Source organism: Elaeis guineensis, chromosome 3 (genome assembly GCF_000442705.2).
Source record: "Elaeis guineensis isolate ETL-2024a chromosome 3, EG11, whole genome shotgun sequence".
Lineage (NCBI taxonomy): Eukaryota > Viridiplantae > Streptophyta > Magnoliopsida > Arecales > Arecaceae > Elaeis > Elaeis guineensis.
Window position 1 is genome coordinate 54643019 of NC_025995.2, and position 14772 is coordinate 54657790.

Sequence of the window (14772 nt, forward strand, 5' to 3'; positions counted from 1 at the left end):
AAGCGACAGCAGGCGGATAAGTTAAAGGCTAGGTCCTTTAGGGCTCGCTTCATAGGGTATCCTAAAAAAACCATGGGATACTACTTCTATCTTCCTAAGGATCACAATGTGATTGTAAGCCATCATGCCATCTTCTTGAAAAAGGGTTTATCCAAGATGGATGCAGTGGAAGGAAGATTGAGCTTAAAAAGAAAGTCTCTGAAGAGCATCAAGTCCAAGAACCTAAACCCAGTAGTGAGCCAATAGATGTGATACCTTCTTCACCACGTAGATCAAGTAGGGTCTTCCATCCTCCTAAAAGGTACTTAGGTATTCTTATAGAGGATTTAGAGGAAGCGTTACTTGTGAAAAATAGGAATATTAGGAATGATCTCAAGATCTATGATAAGGCAATATTAGATATAAACTCCGAGAAATGGATGGAAGCGATGAAGTCAGAAATTGACTCCATGCATTCCAACCAGATTTGGTCCTTAGTAGATTCACCTAAAGATATTGTACCTATTGGGTGTAAATGGATTTATAAAAAAAAAATTGGATCAGATGGTAAGGTAGAGACCTATAAGGCAAAGCTAGTTGCGAAAGGTTATAGTCAATGCAAAAGCATGGACTATCATGAAACCTTTTTATCCATGGCCATGCTGAAATTCATCCATACTCTGCTTGCCATAGCAGCCTTTCATGATTATGAAATTTGGTAGATGGATGTGAAAACTGCCTTCCTAAATGGATATCTTAAGGAAGATATCTATATGGAGTAGCCTTTGGATTTCACATCTTGTGATAGTGATCACACAGTCTGCAAGCTACAAAAATCTATATATGGACTCAAGCAAGCATCTCGAAGTTGGAACACTCACTTTAATGATGTGATCAAAATATTTGATTTCATCAAAAATGAGGAGCCGTGTGTGTACAAAAAAGTTAGTGAGAGTGCTGTCACATTCTTTGTATTATACATAGATGATATTCTCCTAATTAGAAATAATATTCCCATACTGACATCAATCAAAGTATGGTTGTCAAAAGAGTTTGCCATGAAAGACTTAGGGAAGCTTCCTACACTCTGAAAGGAAGAAAAACTGTTTCTCTTCGGATAGCCCAGATTGCATCTAAAAATTCTTTATTAATCTATATGAATAAGGATCAAATCCTTATCTGAATAGCAATGAAACTGAGGATCAAATCTCCAAAAATCTGGAATCAACTTTTGCGGAGACCTAGAAGTGTAGACCCTCTACTTCGCATGCATGCCAAACAATGCAGAAAAATGGGATGAACTCTGATCAAATCACCTTCACAATCTAATCAAATGTAAGAGGAGAGGTGTGGTGTGATGCCTCACACCAGCAAAGAGGATGCTCAAGATGGGTCCCATGCCAAGGAGAAAGGGGGCGGCTTCAAAGGAGACGCCAAGGGAGAAGGAAGGGCTTCTCTCTTCTCATGCCTCTCTCTCTTTCTCTCTTCTCTCAATCTGATTTGTTTGTTATGTATCCATAGGTAGAGACCCTCTCTATTTATAAATAATTTTCATGACCCAACAAGTATAGAACTCCTAATTCAAACATACTTTGAATCAATCTAATACTCATGAAAGAAGGACTCCTACATGAGATAGAATTGGAACCACACAAGGCACCCACAATGCACCTATTTTCTCACCCATATGGGATGCCCCAACCAGCACCATACTAGGTGCTGGTCGATTCAAGAGAGAAGAGAATCCTAGTGCAAGTAGGATTCCTAATATCTCATCCAAAATGGATCCGATTTGAATTCAATTCGAAGCTGGTTCGAAACAATTTCGAAAGGCTATTAATCCCAAACTCTTTAGGACTTTTGCATCAAGTCTAACTTAGATTTTAGACCCAATTAAGTCTAATTAATTTAGATCTAATCTAGAATTAATTAGTACTTAAATCCAATCTCTTATATGCTCCATGGATCATAGATCAGAAACTATTCATCCCCAGGATTGAACCTAAACCTCATGTGTAGTGCTTGCTAGACATAGTCAACTCTTCAATTCTATTCGATCCATAACTTAATTCTTAATCAAATTAGCTTATATATTCAATCAAGTCAAGTACTTTCAAATTGGACATATAAACATAGGCCAATACTTTTCTATGGTGTCTGACTTGTGTGCATGACTCTATAGGTTCAAATACTAAGCCGGTAGCATAGAAATCGATTCCTACACTAATAGAGATACCATCTAGCAATAGTTTCCGACATTCAAATAGATCAAATTATCGCAAAGGAGTATTTCAGAACCTACGCACATGGTTACTTCATAATTCATCCTTGTGATCCTGAATGCTCTAAGATAGTCTCAGGTTAACTGTCAACGGAGATTGCTTCATCTACATTATATTTCAACTTTTTAAATCATCTCATGAATTATCCTGATCAAGATTTTACTAAATTAAAATATAATGATACATCAGCTCCAATAATCTGGAGGGGTCAATCCCATCTTGATCCACACACAGATTTTGCAAGTACTTGACGTATCCAATAGCCTTCCATTACAGCGTTAGAAATCCAGATAGTTTGGCATCAAAGCACAGTGAGTTGCTTGCACGTCACTATGGTGATCTCAGATCTGAAGAATACTTATACCCATATGCTTTACAAGTAGTTCTTGATAGCAGAATGCTCAACAGGTGAGTCACTTGTTCAGTGATGATGTACTCCTATATCTCACCTGTATATTATATCAGTATCACTACACTCTTTGGTTAAGAGGGCAACCAACTCATATGGCACACAACAACCTCCATACGATAAACGTCATCATTCTGTAATGATGTATCATTTGATCATGAATATGTTTCAGAACTATATGATAAATCTTCTCTTTATCGTATACTAACATAGTTCTAAAGACTTCATCACAACACAAGAGTTCAAGAAAGATGTAACTTTGTGATGAAAAATGTCAAAATATTTTTTATTCATTTATCAATAACTCATACATAAAGAGAAACTCAATTGTCACACGATTCATTTTAGGATACAATTCTCAACAACTCTCACTTGGACTAAAGCCAATCGAAACAGTATTTTATATCTATCTTTCATTTGAAGTCTTCAAACTCTTTGATCCTGAGAGCTTTAGTGAAGGGGTCGGCTAGGTTCTCCTTTCCATCGATCTTCTGAAACTCAACGTCATCTCGGTTCATGATCTCTCGTACCAGATGATGGTGGCATAGAATATGTTTGGTGCGATGGTGCGACTTTGATTCTTTCATCTGAGCTATGGCATTGGAGCTATCACAGTACAGTAGGACAAGACCATCAATAAAAGGCATAACTTCCAACTTGATGATTCTGCAACCACACTGCCTCCTTTGCAGCATCCAATGCAGCATTGTATTCCACTTCGCATATAGAATCGATCACAGTATGTTACTTAGAACTCTTCTAGCAAATAGCTCCTCCATTTAGAGTAAATATATAGTCTGACACACTTTTTGCTATCATCATAATCTGACTGAAAACTGAAATCAGTATATCCTATAAGTTTCATATTAGTGTCCCATAGATAAGCCATTGATCTTTAGTATTTCTCAAATACTTAAGAATTACTTTTGCAATCTTTCAATGCTTCTCACCCAAATCAGATTGGTACCTACTCACTACCCCTAGTGAGTAGGCCACATCCGACCTCATACATGTCATGGTATATATGATAGATCTCACTATCGAAGCATATGGTATTCTACTCATACGCTCTCTCTCCTTAAGAGTTGTCAGACAATTCTTCTTGGAAAGAGTAATTCCATAGCCTATCAAAAAATAGATTTTCTTGAAATTATTCATGTTGAACTGCTTCAACAAGGTATTAATGTACGTGGATTGGGACAATCCAAGCAACCTTGTAGATTTATCCCTATAGATCTTCATCCCTAGGATGTAGGATGTTTCTCCTAAGTCTTTCATGGAGAACTGTGATGATAACCACAGCTTCACACTCTGTAAAACTGGAATGTCATTTTCTTGTAGCAGTATGTCATCCACATACACACAAGAAAGATAACAACAGAATCGTTAGCCCACTTGTAGATGCAAGGCTCTTCTTTGTTCCTAACGAAGCCATACATTTTGATCATCTTATCAAAACACATGTTACAACTCCTAGATACCTGCTTAAGTCCATAAATAGACCTATTCAGCTTGCACACTTTCGACTCATCTGTGGATGTGAACTCTTCAAGTTGTATCATATATGCCTCTTCTTCCAGCTCTCCGTTAAAGAATGTGATTTTGATATCTATTTGTCAGATTTCATAATCTAAGTGTATAGCGATAGCAAGCATAATCCAGATGGACTTGAGTATTGCTACAGGAGAGAACGTCTTGTCATAGTCTATACCATAAAGCTGACAGTAACCTTATAGATCTCTACCTTCCCATCTGCTCTTTTTTTTCTTTTGAAAATCTATTTATACCATATAGATTTTATCCTTTCGTGTGGATCAACTAGTGTCCATACACTATTGATCTTCATAGACTCCATCTCAAACTTTATGGCTTCAAGCCATTTCTGGGAGTCGGGCCTTTGCATGACTCCATATAGGTGATCGGATCCTCATCATTCTCATCAAGTTCGATGGGATCACCTCATGAACTTCATTAAGTTTAATTTTATAGGTATTAGTCCTTTACCAAGAAACTCCTTTTTCAAAAAGACTGCCCTACTGCTAACAAATACCTTTTACTTTGCAACGAAGTAGAAGAAGTATCCTTTGATTTTCTTTGGGTACCCTATGAACAAGCATTTATTGGACTTAGGTCCAGCTTATCTATCTTTAAATGCTTAACATAAGTTGGACACCCCCAGATCCTAAGGTGTGAGAGCATCAACTTATGCCCAGCCCATATCTCATATGAAGTTTTATCAACAGACTTGTTCAGCACCTTATTTAAAATGTAGCAGGCACTTTCTAGAGCATATCCCCAAAAGAAGATTGGCAGACTCGTAAAGCTCATCATAGATCAAACCATGTCTAACAAGGTTTGATTCCTCCTTTCGGACATCTTTTTATATTGTGGTGTTTCAGGAGGGGTCCACTGTGAGAGAATCCTATTATCTTCTAGATATGTCAAGAAGTCACTGGTGAGATATTCACCTCCTCAGTCTGACCGAAGGATCTTAATACTCTTTCCAGTCTATTTTTCTTCTTCAGCACGAAATTATTTGAATATTTTAAATAATTCTGACTTATGCTTCATAAGATAGACATACCTATACCTCGATAGGTCGTCGGTAAATGTAATAAAGTAGTAGTATCCTCTTCTAATACATACATCAGTATGTATTAGACCTAGGACATCGATAGCTCTTTCATATTTTTCCTTAAAAGGTGACTTAGTCATCTTACCAAGTAAATAGGATTCGCAGGTGGGCAATGATTCACAATCATCTATTTCAAGGACACATTTCTTGATCAACCTATCAATCCTACTCTTGTTCACATGACCAAGCCTACAATGCCAAAGATAGGATTCACTGACATTATCTAACTTAGGGTGTTTGCTGGTTGTGTATATTACACTAATAGGCCATGATATTATGTATATGCCATGTTTTAATTGTCTGTGCATAATTATAGTATCATTCATAATGATATCACAAAAATCATCCTTTATTATAAATTTGAAATCAAGTTTGGCCAAAAAGCCTACAGAGATGGCATTCATCAAAAAGAAGGGACAATAATGACAGTCATTTAACATGACACTACTAGACTCGAAGACAAGCTGCAAAGTTCTCAAGGCTAGAACTGGAACCAGACTTCCATCTCTAACGTTAAGGAACTACTCGCCCTCTCTAAACTTTCTACTTACCTATAGTCTCTGCAATGAATTGCATATATTAATCAGGTTTTTAGTATCCAATATTCAGGTAGCAATATCACAAACAGAGAAATTACAATGAGTTATCATATAAGTACCTTGTGAAGCAACCGTTTGATTCTTTCTCTTGTTCTTAGGCCTGTTCAGATCAAGGGTGGCTATATAAGCAGGACAATTTCTTTTTCAATGACCCAACTTTTTACAGAAGAAGTATTTTGTCCGGCTCTTATCACCTTTTGATGTTTTGTTGCTCTACTTAGGATCGATAGCATGGGATTTCTGCACCTTCTTCTTTTCTCTCTTAGAGGACCGACGACCTGCTGATGAGAACCTCCCACAAAATTCACCGGCTCTTTCTAGAGCTGATGGTCCATCTCAAAAGTGTGCAGTAACCCTAGCAAACTGTGATAGTTCACTGCAGGCTTCATCATTCTGTAATGACTGAGAAAGGATAGGTAGGATTTTGGTAGCAAATTGAGGATAGCATCTTTACCTAACTATTCATGCAACAAAAAGCCAAGTTTGCTAAGGCATTCAATCTACTCAATCATGTACAGTATATGATCAATGATCGAAGCCCCCTCTCATATATGGGCATTAAATACTGCATAGGAGGATTTGTGTCTCTCTACATTCTCTGGGGTATCGAAGGACTCATTCAATATTTGAAAGAGCTCCTCTAGCTACACATCCTCAAACTTATGGCTAAGTTCATCATTCATAATTGCCCTCAGCATGTAATGCACAGTCGTTCAGTCATTGAGCCACTTCATGTAAGTATCTCTCATGGCACGAGGAGCATTGATAGCAGGTTCTTCAGGTGCCTCGTCTGTAAGGATATATAAAATTCTCTCGTGCTCCAAGACAATCTTCAACTTTTGATACCAGCTATCAAAGTTGGCTCTAGTGAGCTTGTCGCTGTCCAACAGCATATGGAGGGATAGTATATTGTCCATAACTGAAAGAAAAAATATAAGTCTATTAGTATATGAATTATTTTTAAACTTAAAGATATAGTCTTTAGTCTAAAAGTTCTCTCACTATTTTTTACGAATTGGTAGCCTCTACCTCCAACTCGAGAAATTACACTAATTCCTTAGTGGGCACTAGAATCTATTGGGTTTTGATAATCCAGCAAAATATAATTTTCAAAAATTTTTCATGCATTCAACTATTGAAAATAAGTTTAACAATTAAATATGACTATCGAAACACAAAACCCTAGGAACTCCTTGATGGTTACAATCAAACAATACTAGCATTCAGATTAACGAGAGATTAGAAGTCATATACCAAACATGAAGATAAGAATCTAGTAATAGAGAGATCTCCACAAGACTCCAAAGTAGAAGTCCTCCAATGGTGATCCACACAGGATAGATCAAAATCCTTCCAAATTTGATGCAGTACTGCAGCCATATTCACAAATCCATTGCCGATCATCCTTCTCAAGAATGGATTGCACCACTGCTGGTAAGCCTTTGAATCCTCCATTAGGACCATACTTGAAACCATTCCTTACAATAACTCACCACATAAAAATTAGATTAGATATTCAACACTTGAACAATCTGAATTTTGAGACAAGCATCACATGCTTTCCAATTTCCTCTTGCCTTCCTTTCCATTTTTCTTTCTCTCAATTATTTGTCTTTTCTTTGAATTTTTTATATCTTTTCTCTCTTCATTTCCATGCCTAACCACTAGGAAAAATGCCATGTTTATCACATAGGAGATGCCCCCTTTAAATAAGAAAAAAAAGGCACCTCCAAGGGATGCCAACAATTGGAGTCCCATCATTTTCACTGGTGATTAATTCCTAATAAAGGGAGTTAGTTGGGTTTTTAATCTATAGAAGGACTCTCCTCTATGCACACCATCCAAGGTGCCATCTGATGCCACCACCCTTGAAGAATTAGCATGGAATAATGAAGAGATAGGAAGGTAATCAAGAGTTTTAAATGAGATGGACTCTTCCAATCTTATCACACAAAATATGTGGCATCCCAATTAATTTTGGTGTGTGAGTTCCTTCACAAAGAAGGACTCTTCCTTTTCTTCTGCACCCATATATCCCAAGGCACCATCTGATGGTGCGTAAAATAAAGGAACACGTGGAGATAAGAAGGAAATTAAGGGGAGTGGATGAGAAGGACTCCTCCATCTTAATGCCTAAAATAAATGTAGCGTGCCTTTTTTATTTGCACAGACAAATGGCATGGAGATGGATAAATCCAGATGAAACACTTTCAAGTAGATTAGTTAACCAAACTAAGAAACCAAAAATTAAACCTAATCCTATTAGATCAAGGCATCAAACTTGGGTTTAGCACAAACACCTTTGCACCATACCAAATTGAAAACTTAGGTTAATTCATGTGCTAGCAATTTAATTAATCTATGTGATTTACAATAAATCTAAATAGATTAGACCAAGATCAAATCCTTATTGTGTGTAACCTATTGGATTCCATATCTGGCCAGCAGTGGGCTCAAACTCATGACCGAATCTAATTAGGTCAGTCCAAAGGCATCAATTAATCAAAATACTTTTTAATTAATTTTTGGATTAAACTTCTTTAATTCTTGCAAGTCCACAAGTCAAGATTGATGTTTAGCAATGTATCATGACTACCAAGAAGACATGAAATTTGATAGAAATACCAAAATTATCCTTCTGTAGTGAGTTACTGTGCAATTCAATCCTTTGATTACACAACATCTCAGACAGGCCATGGGCATGAAATCATGTCAAGCCCAAATATCTATCCATATGTATCTCAGTTTGATGACGATAACTCGATTGATAAACTAGTAAAAATCTTTTATACTATTCATCCCTACTTTGGCCAGAGACTCTTAGAGTCATCATCCTATGAGATCACATAGGATGTTCTCTCCTCCTACAAGGAGGGATCAATTTCATGTTGACCACTCACAACCTCTATGCACACTTCACCAAACCCAGAATATCCCACACACATCTCAAAGTGACATGCTAGGGAATAAACCAAAGTAAGAATTTATATACATAAGGTACTATGATGATCTCAGGTCAAAGCATCACTTGCACCACTCCTACTGGAGAACCATCTGTCGACATGCTATAAGGCTCCATCAGATGTTCCTCTTGTAGATCAGTTCAGTGAACTTATTCTCTAATGAGCACCTACATTTTTATATTAGTGTCACCACATAAGTGATTATGAGATCAATCACCCTCTCCATTGAGCATACATAGGATGTACCAATCTTACCGGCATCATCGATCCCTGACTCGATGATCCAACGACTGAAAATATTTTAGGACTATCAAGATTTTAGGTCTCACTGGCATAATCTCATCTTGGCCCTAAAATTATTACCCTAATCTATGGGGTTTATCATAATCATAAAGTATAATGCAGCAAATGATAAAACATAATACTTCATATAAATAAAATAATCAATGTCATGCAAATGAGAAGGAAGATAACACAAGAAAGTTGCTATCGCATCACTCCTATAATTGACTTGTAGGGCACTATTCTTTCAATCTCTCACTTACACTAAAGCCAATCATCCCTGTACCTGATGCTCATGCAATCAAGATGGTGAACACACTGCTATTGTGTAAAGACTTAGGGAACTAGTCCATTATGCTGTTCTTTATATGAACTCATTTTATGATCAAATCATGAATGAGGTGAAAGTGTCATAGGATATGCATGGATTCATGGTAAGACCACATCCAACTCAATGATGAACACTTTCATCAGACGACGTTCCTTAGCAATCTTTACTAACAGTAATTAACTGAGTCAAACATAATTTACTATTTGAAACTCTTCCAATTCACTGCCCTTCTAGTACTTTAAAAATGCTTTTCACAATTTTCAAAAAATCCTATCATGGATCTACCTGAAATCAATGATTATGCATTAGGCATAAAACACATCAGGCTTGGTACATTGAATATATGGGTAAGTAAAGACTTTTACACTCATTCATGTTGAACCCCTTCAACATAAAATCTATGTATCTAGACTGGGACAAGCCTAGCATCTACTTAGATCTATCCCTATAGATGCCAAATATATTGGATGCTTCACCCAAGTCTTTTCTAAAAAAAATTTTGTGATAAGCATGTCATTGATCGAGTATAATATTGAGACTACCTTCCCAATATGCTGTATGTCATCCACATATACGAAGCGAGAAATTCAGTGCAGGGGTAACATGGTAATTTTAAAACTTTTTCAAAATCACTATTTTATAATAAAAATTTTTAATTAATCTAATTAATTAATATAAATTTACTCTACACTAGGATCTAAATATGATATATAGCATGCATTCATTTAAATTTAAAATTCAAATGCGAACAGTAAACACTTTACTGTAATGTATTCAGAACACAATACCTTTATGCGGGTAGAAGATCGTCGCAATCTGATCACCCTCGGGAGAGTCTGATCATCGCGATGCAGCCACACAGCGTATCTGACCTCTATGGATCATCCACATGAAGCTCTCGATCTGATCGACTCCTCACGAGTGCTAGCTCGTTGTAGAGCCCTTTTGACGGTGGATGCTGATCGAACCCCTTCGATCGATGTCTGTCGATTCTTTGAATGCTCCGAATCATCAACAGACATGCTTGAGAGGATGTTGAAGATCTTCCTGAGATTTTGTGGGCTCACGACACTCGTAGCTCACTTTCTCACTTCCCGAACCCCAGGCTAAAACTCTAGGAAACTCACCGAAAACCTTGCACCCACTTTTCTTTCTTTTCTTTCTTTTTCTCTTGGAAGGATATGGACTTCCTTCTCATGCACAAGACTTCTCACGTCCCAAAATTTTTCTCCAAAAATCTTCATCTTGCACGCCCCACTCTTCTCCTCCTTTTATAACAACGTCAAACATCTTATCCAAAAGAAAGGATAAAGATGAGTAATTGCACATTTGAATTCAAATCAAATTTTGAATTCAAATGGACACCAACTCATCCTTTATCCACTAAAGGCGAGAGGCATGGCTTAAATTATGCATGGAGTGATTTCATGAGAAACCTTTTCTCATGTAATAAATAGGACGTAAAAAAAGGGATAAGGTGCAAAGATTGATTGCCCATTCAAATTCAAACTTTATTTTGAATTTGAATGGCCAACCAATCATCCTTATCCATTCATATGGCACATTAAAGTGGGGCATGGAGAGGGCTTGGTGTGAGAAAAAAATTCATGAGAAGTTCCTTCTCATGAATTCAAATGGGTGCAATGAAAGTGAGGTGGCGCATGGAGATTGGGTCAAGGTGGTTTAATTATTTAAACCAACCTAATTGAACCAAATAAGTTAGGTCCAATTAGACTAATTTAAACCCAACTAAATTAAGCTTAATTAGGCTCAATAAAATCTTAATCAAATCAAGAATTGATTAAACCCAACCCCTGATCAAATCAGGGACCAAACCATCTCGACGATTAGGTCAACTCTTAACCTAATCGGGTCAAACCCAACTGAATCCAATTCAATTGGACTTGATCCAAAAATAATTACTCAATCAAATTGAGTTAATTAGCGATCAAATCACTAATTAAACCTCTCATAAATACTGAGTTCAAATCTGATGGGCAATCAGGCATCAAAATTCATCGATATGTAATCCTGATCGAAAAGTCCCAACCAGTGGAACTCTTGACCCCGGTACCCATAATGTGTGAAACTCATGATCAGAGAATCCTGATTCTCGATCACTGAGTTTCAAACATATAGGATTCTACATCAGCCATCAGATCAGATAGGAACCTCTAATGTGTGTGACCCCACAGGTTCAAACCTAAGCCGGTAGCACAAGAACCAATTCTTATACTAATCGAAGTGACCATCTAGTAATGGTACCCGATGTTCGGATAGGTCGAAGAGTCGCAATCGCAATACTCAGAACCTACATGAATATGGTTACTATATAATTTATCCTTTTGACCCCTGTGTTTAGGATGACTCAGGGTTAAACTGTCAACCCTGATCAGATCATCCGAATCGTGCTCAACTCAAACAGTCCTGTGACTGCTCACAAGGACTACCCTGGCCAAGGTTTTACTAAATTGAAACACGACTGTATACAGCTCCTAAACTGGAGTGGTCAATCCCATCTTAACACACGCACCGATAAGTCAAGTACTTGACTACACCCAGCAGCCTTCCGTCACTGAATTAAAAATTCAGGTAATCCAGTGCCTAAGTGCAGTGAGTTGCTTGCAAGTCACCATGGCGGTCTCAGGTTGGAGGAATATTTATACCCATATTCCATCAGAGCAAATCTTGACAATAGAAATAGCTCCGAAGTCGGTCATGTTCAGTGCAGATGTACCCTTATATCTCACCTGTATGCCATACCAGTGTCTCCACACTCATTGGTTAAGAGGACAACTAACCTATATGGCACACAACGATCTATGCTTAATAAACATTGTTGTCTTTGGTAACAACGTATCATTTGGTCGTGAACAGATTTAAGGACTAAACGACAAATCCTCCTTTGTCGAGTCTAAATAGTCCTAAGGACTTCACCACAACATAGGAGTTTATTAGAAGATGAAACATTTTGTGATGAAAAATATCAAAATAATTTTTATTAATTCATAATTCATGTACAAATACAAAAATGAGCACAACCGTCAACAGGCTGACGATTGGCTTTGGGATACTATTCCCAACAATCTCCCACTTGGCCTAAAACCAATCGGTGCAGTATCTAATACCCATCTTCGACTTGTAGTTATCGAACTCCTTCATCGCAATGGCTTTAGTGAATGGGTCGGCCAGGTTCTCCTTCCCGTCGATCTTCTGAAGGTCGACGACAGTCAAATCTTTATTCCCTGTAATGCAGGGACATCATTCTCAATTAAGAGAATGTCATCCACATACAATACAAGAAATACTACTACTAGACCATTAGCCCACTTATAAATACAGGGCTCTTCTCCATTCTTAACGAAGCTATATGTCTTGATCGTCCTATCAAAATGTATGTTCCAACTCCGAGATGCCTGCTTAAGTCCATAAATGGACCTCTGTAGTCTGCACACCTTAGACTCATCTGTGGATGTGAACCCTTCAGGTTGTATCATATATACCTCTTCGTCCAGCTCTCCATTTAGGAAAGCTGTCTTCACATCCATCTGTCAGATTTCATAGTCTAGATGGGCAGCTATCGCAAGCATAATCCGAATGGATTTGAGCATTTCCATAGGAGAAAATATCTCGTCATAGTCTATACCATAACATTGACGATATCCCTTGGCAACCAGATGGGCTTTGGTTTCTACCTTTCCATCTGCGCCTCTCTTCCTCTTGAAGACCCACTTACACCCTATGGGTTTTACTCCTTCGGGTAGGTCAACCAATGTCCACACATCATTGACCTTCATGGACTCCATTTCGAATTTCATGGCCTCCAGCCATTTCTCAGAGTCGGATCTCTGCATTGCATCCATGTAGGTGATCGGATCCTCATCATTTTCATCAAGTTCGATAGGATCACCGTCCCGGACCAAGAAACCATAGTATCTATTCGGTTGACGTGGTACTCTATCAGATCGCCTTAAGGGTGCTTGAACAATGGGCTCCGGATCTGATCTAATCAAATCCTGTTCAGGTTCAACAACTTGTGTCAGTTTTTCCACCTGCCGAACTTCGTCAAGTTCGATCTTAGAGGCAATAGTCCCTTCACCAAGGAACTCCTTTTCTAAAAAGATTGCCTTAAGACTAACAAACACTTTTTGCTCATCAGCTAGGTAGAAGTAATACCCTTTGGTCTCTTTTGGGTACCCTATAAAATTATACTTGTCAAACCTAGGTCCAAGCTTGTCCGTAATTAAACGTTTAACATAAGCCAGACACCTCCAAACCCTAAGGTGCGAGAGTACTGGTTTACGTCCTATCCATATCTCATATGGCATTTTGGTTACAGACTTACTCGAAACTCTATTTAGAAGGTAACAAGCCGATTCGAGCTCATATCTCCAGAGAGAGATCGACAGACCAGCAAACCCCATCATGGATCGAACCATGTCCAACAAGGTCCGATTCCTCCTTTTAGATACACCATTATGTTGTGGTGTTCCAGGAGGAGTCCATTGAGAGAGAATCTCATTCTGCCCAAGATATGTCAGAAAATTATTGGAAAGGTATTCACCTCCTCGATCCGATTGAAGAGTTTTAATACACTTTTCAGTTTATTTTTCTACCTCATTTCAGAATAGTTTGAACATTTCAAACGACTCTGATTTATGCTTCATTAAATAGACATACCCATACCTCGATAGGTTGTCTGTGAGAGGTTATGAAGTAGAAATATCCACCTCTTGCACTTGAGCTCATGGGTCTACATACATCAGAATGCACCAGAGCCAAGAGTTCACTGGCTCGCTCACCTTCTCCAATAAAAGGTGATTTGGTCATTTTACCAAGAAGACAGGACTCACAAGTTGGAAGTGATTCACAATCACCTACTTCAAGAATTCCTTCTTGAGCCAACCTGTTTATCCTGTTCTTATTGATATGACCTAGCCTACAGTGCCAAAGGTAGACTTCTGACACATTATATATTCTAGGGCATTTATCGGAGGTTTGAACCACATTAACAGGTTGTGATAGAAAGTAAATTTCATTATTAAGTTGTCCAACAAATATTGTAATACCATTCAAAATGATATTGCAAATATTTTTTTTTATTAAAAATTGATAATCGTTCATGGCCAAAAGGCCTACAGAAATAATATTTAATAAAAAACTTGGACAATAGTGACATTCACTCAGAATTATATTTCAAAAATTGATTACAAGGTTCATGATTCCTAATGCTAGAACTGGAACTTTGCTTCCATCTCCAACGTTCAGGAATCTCTCGCCTTCATCAAATCT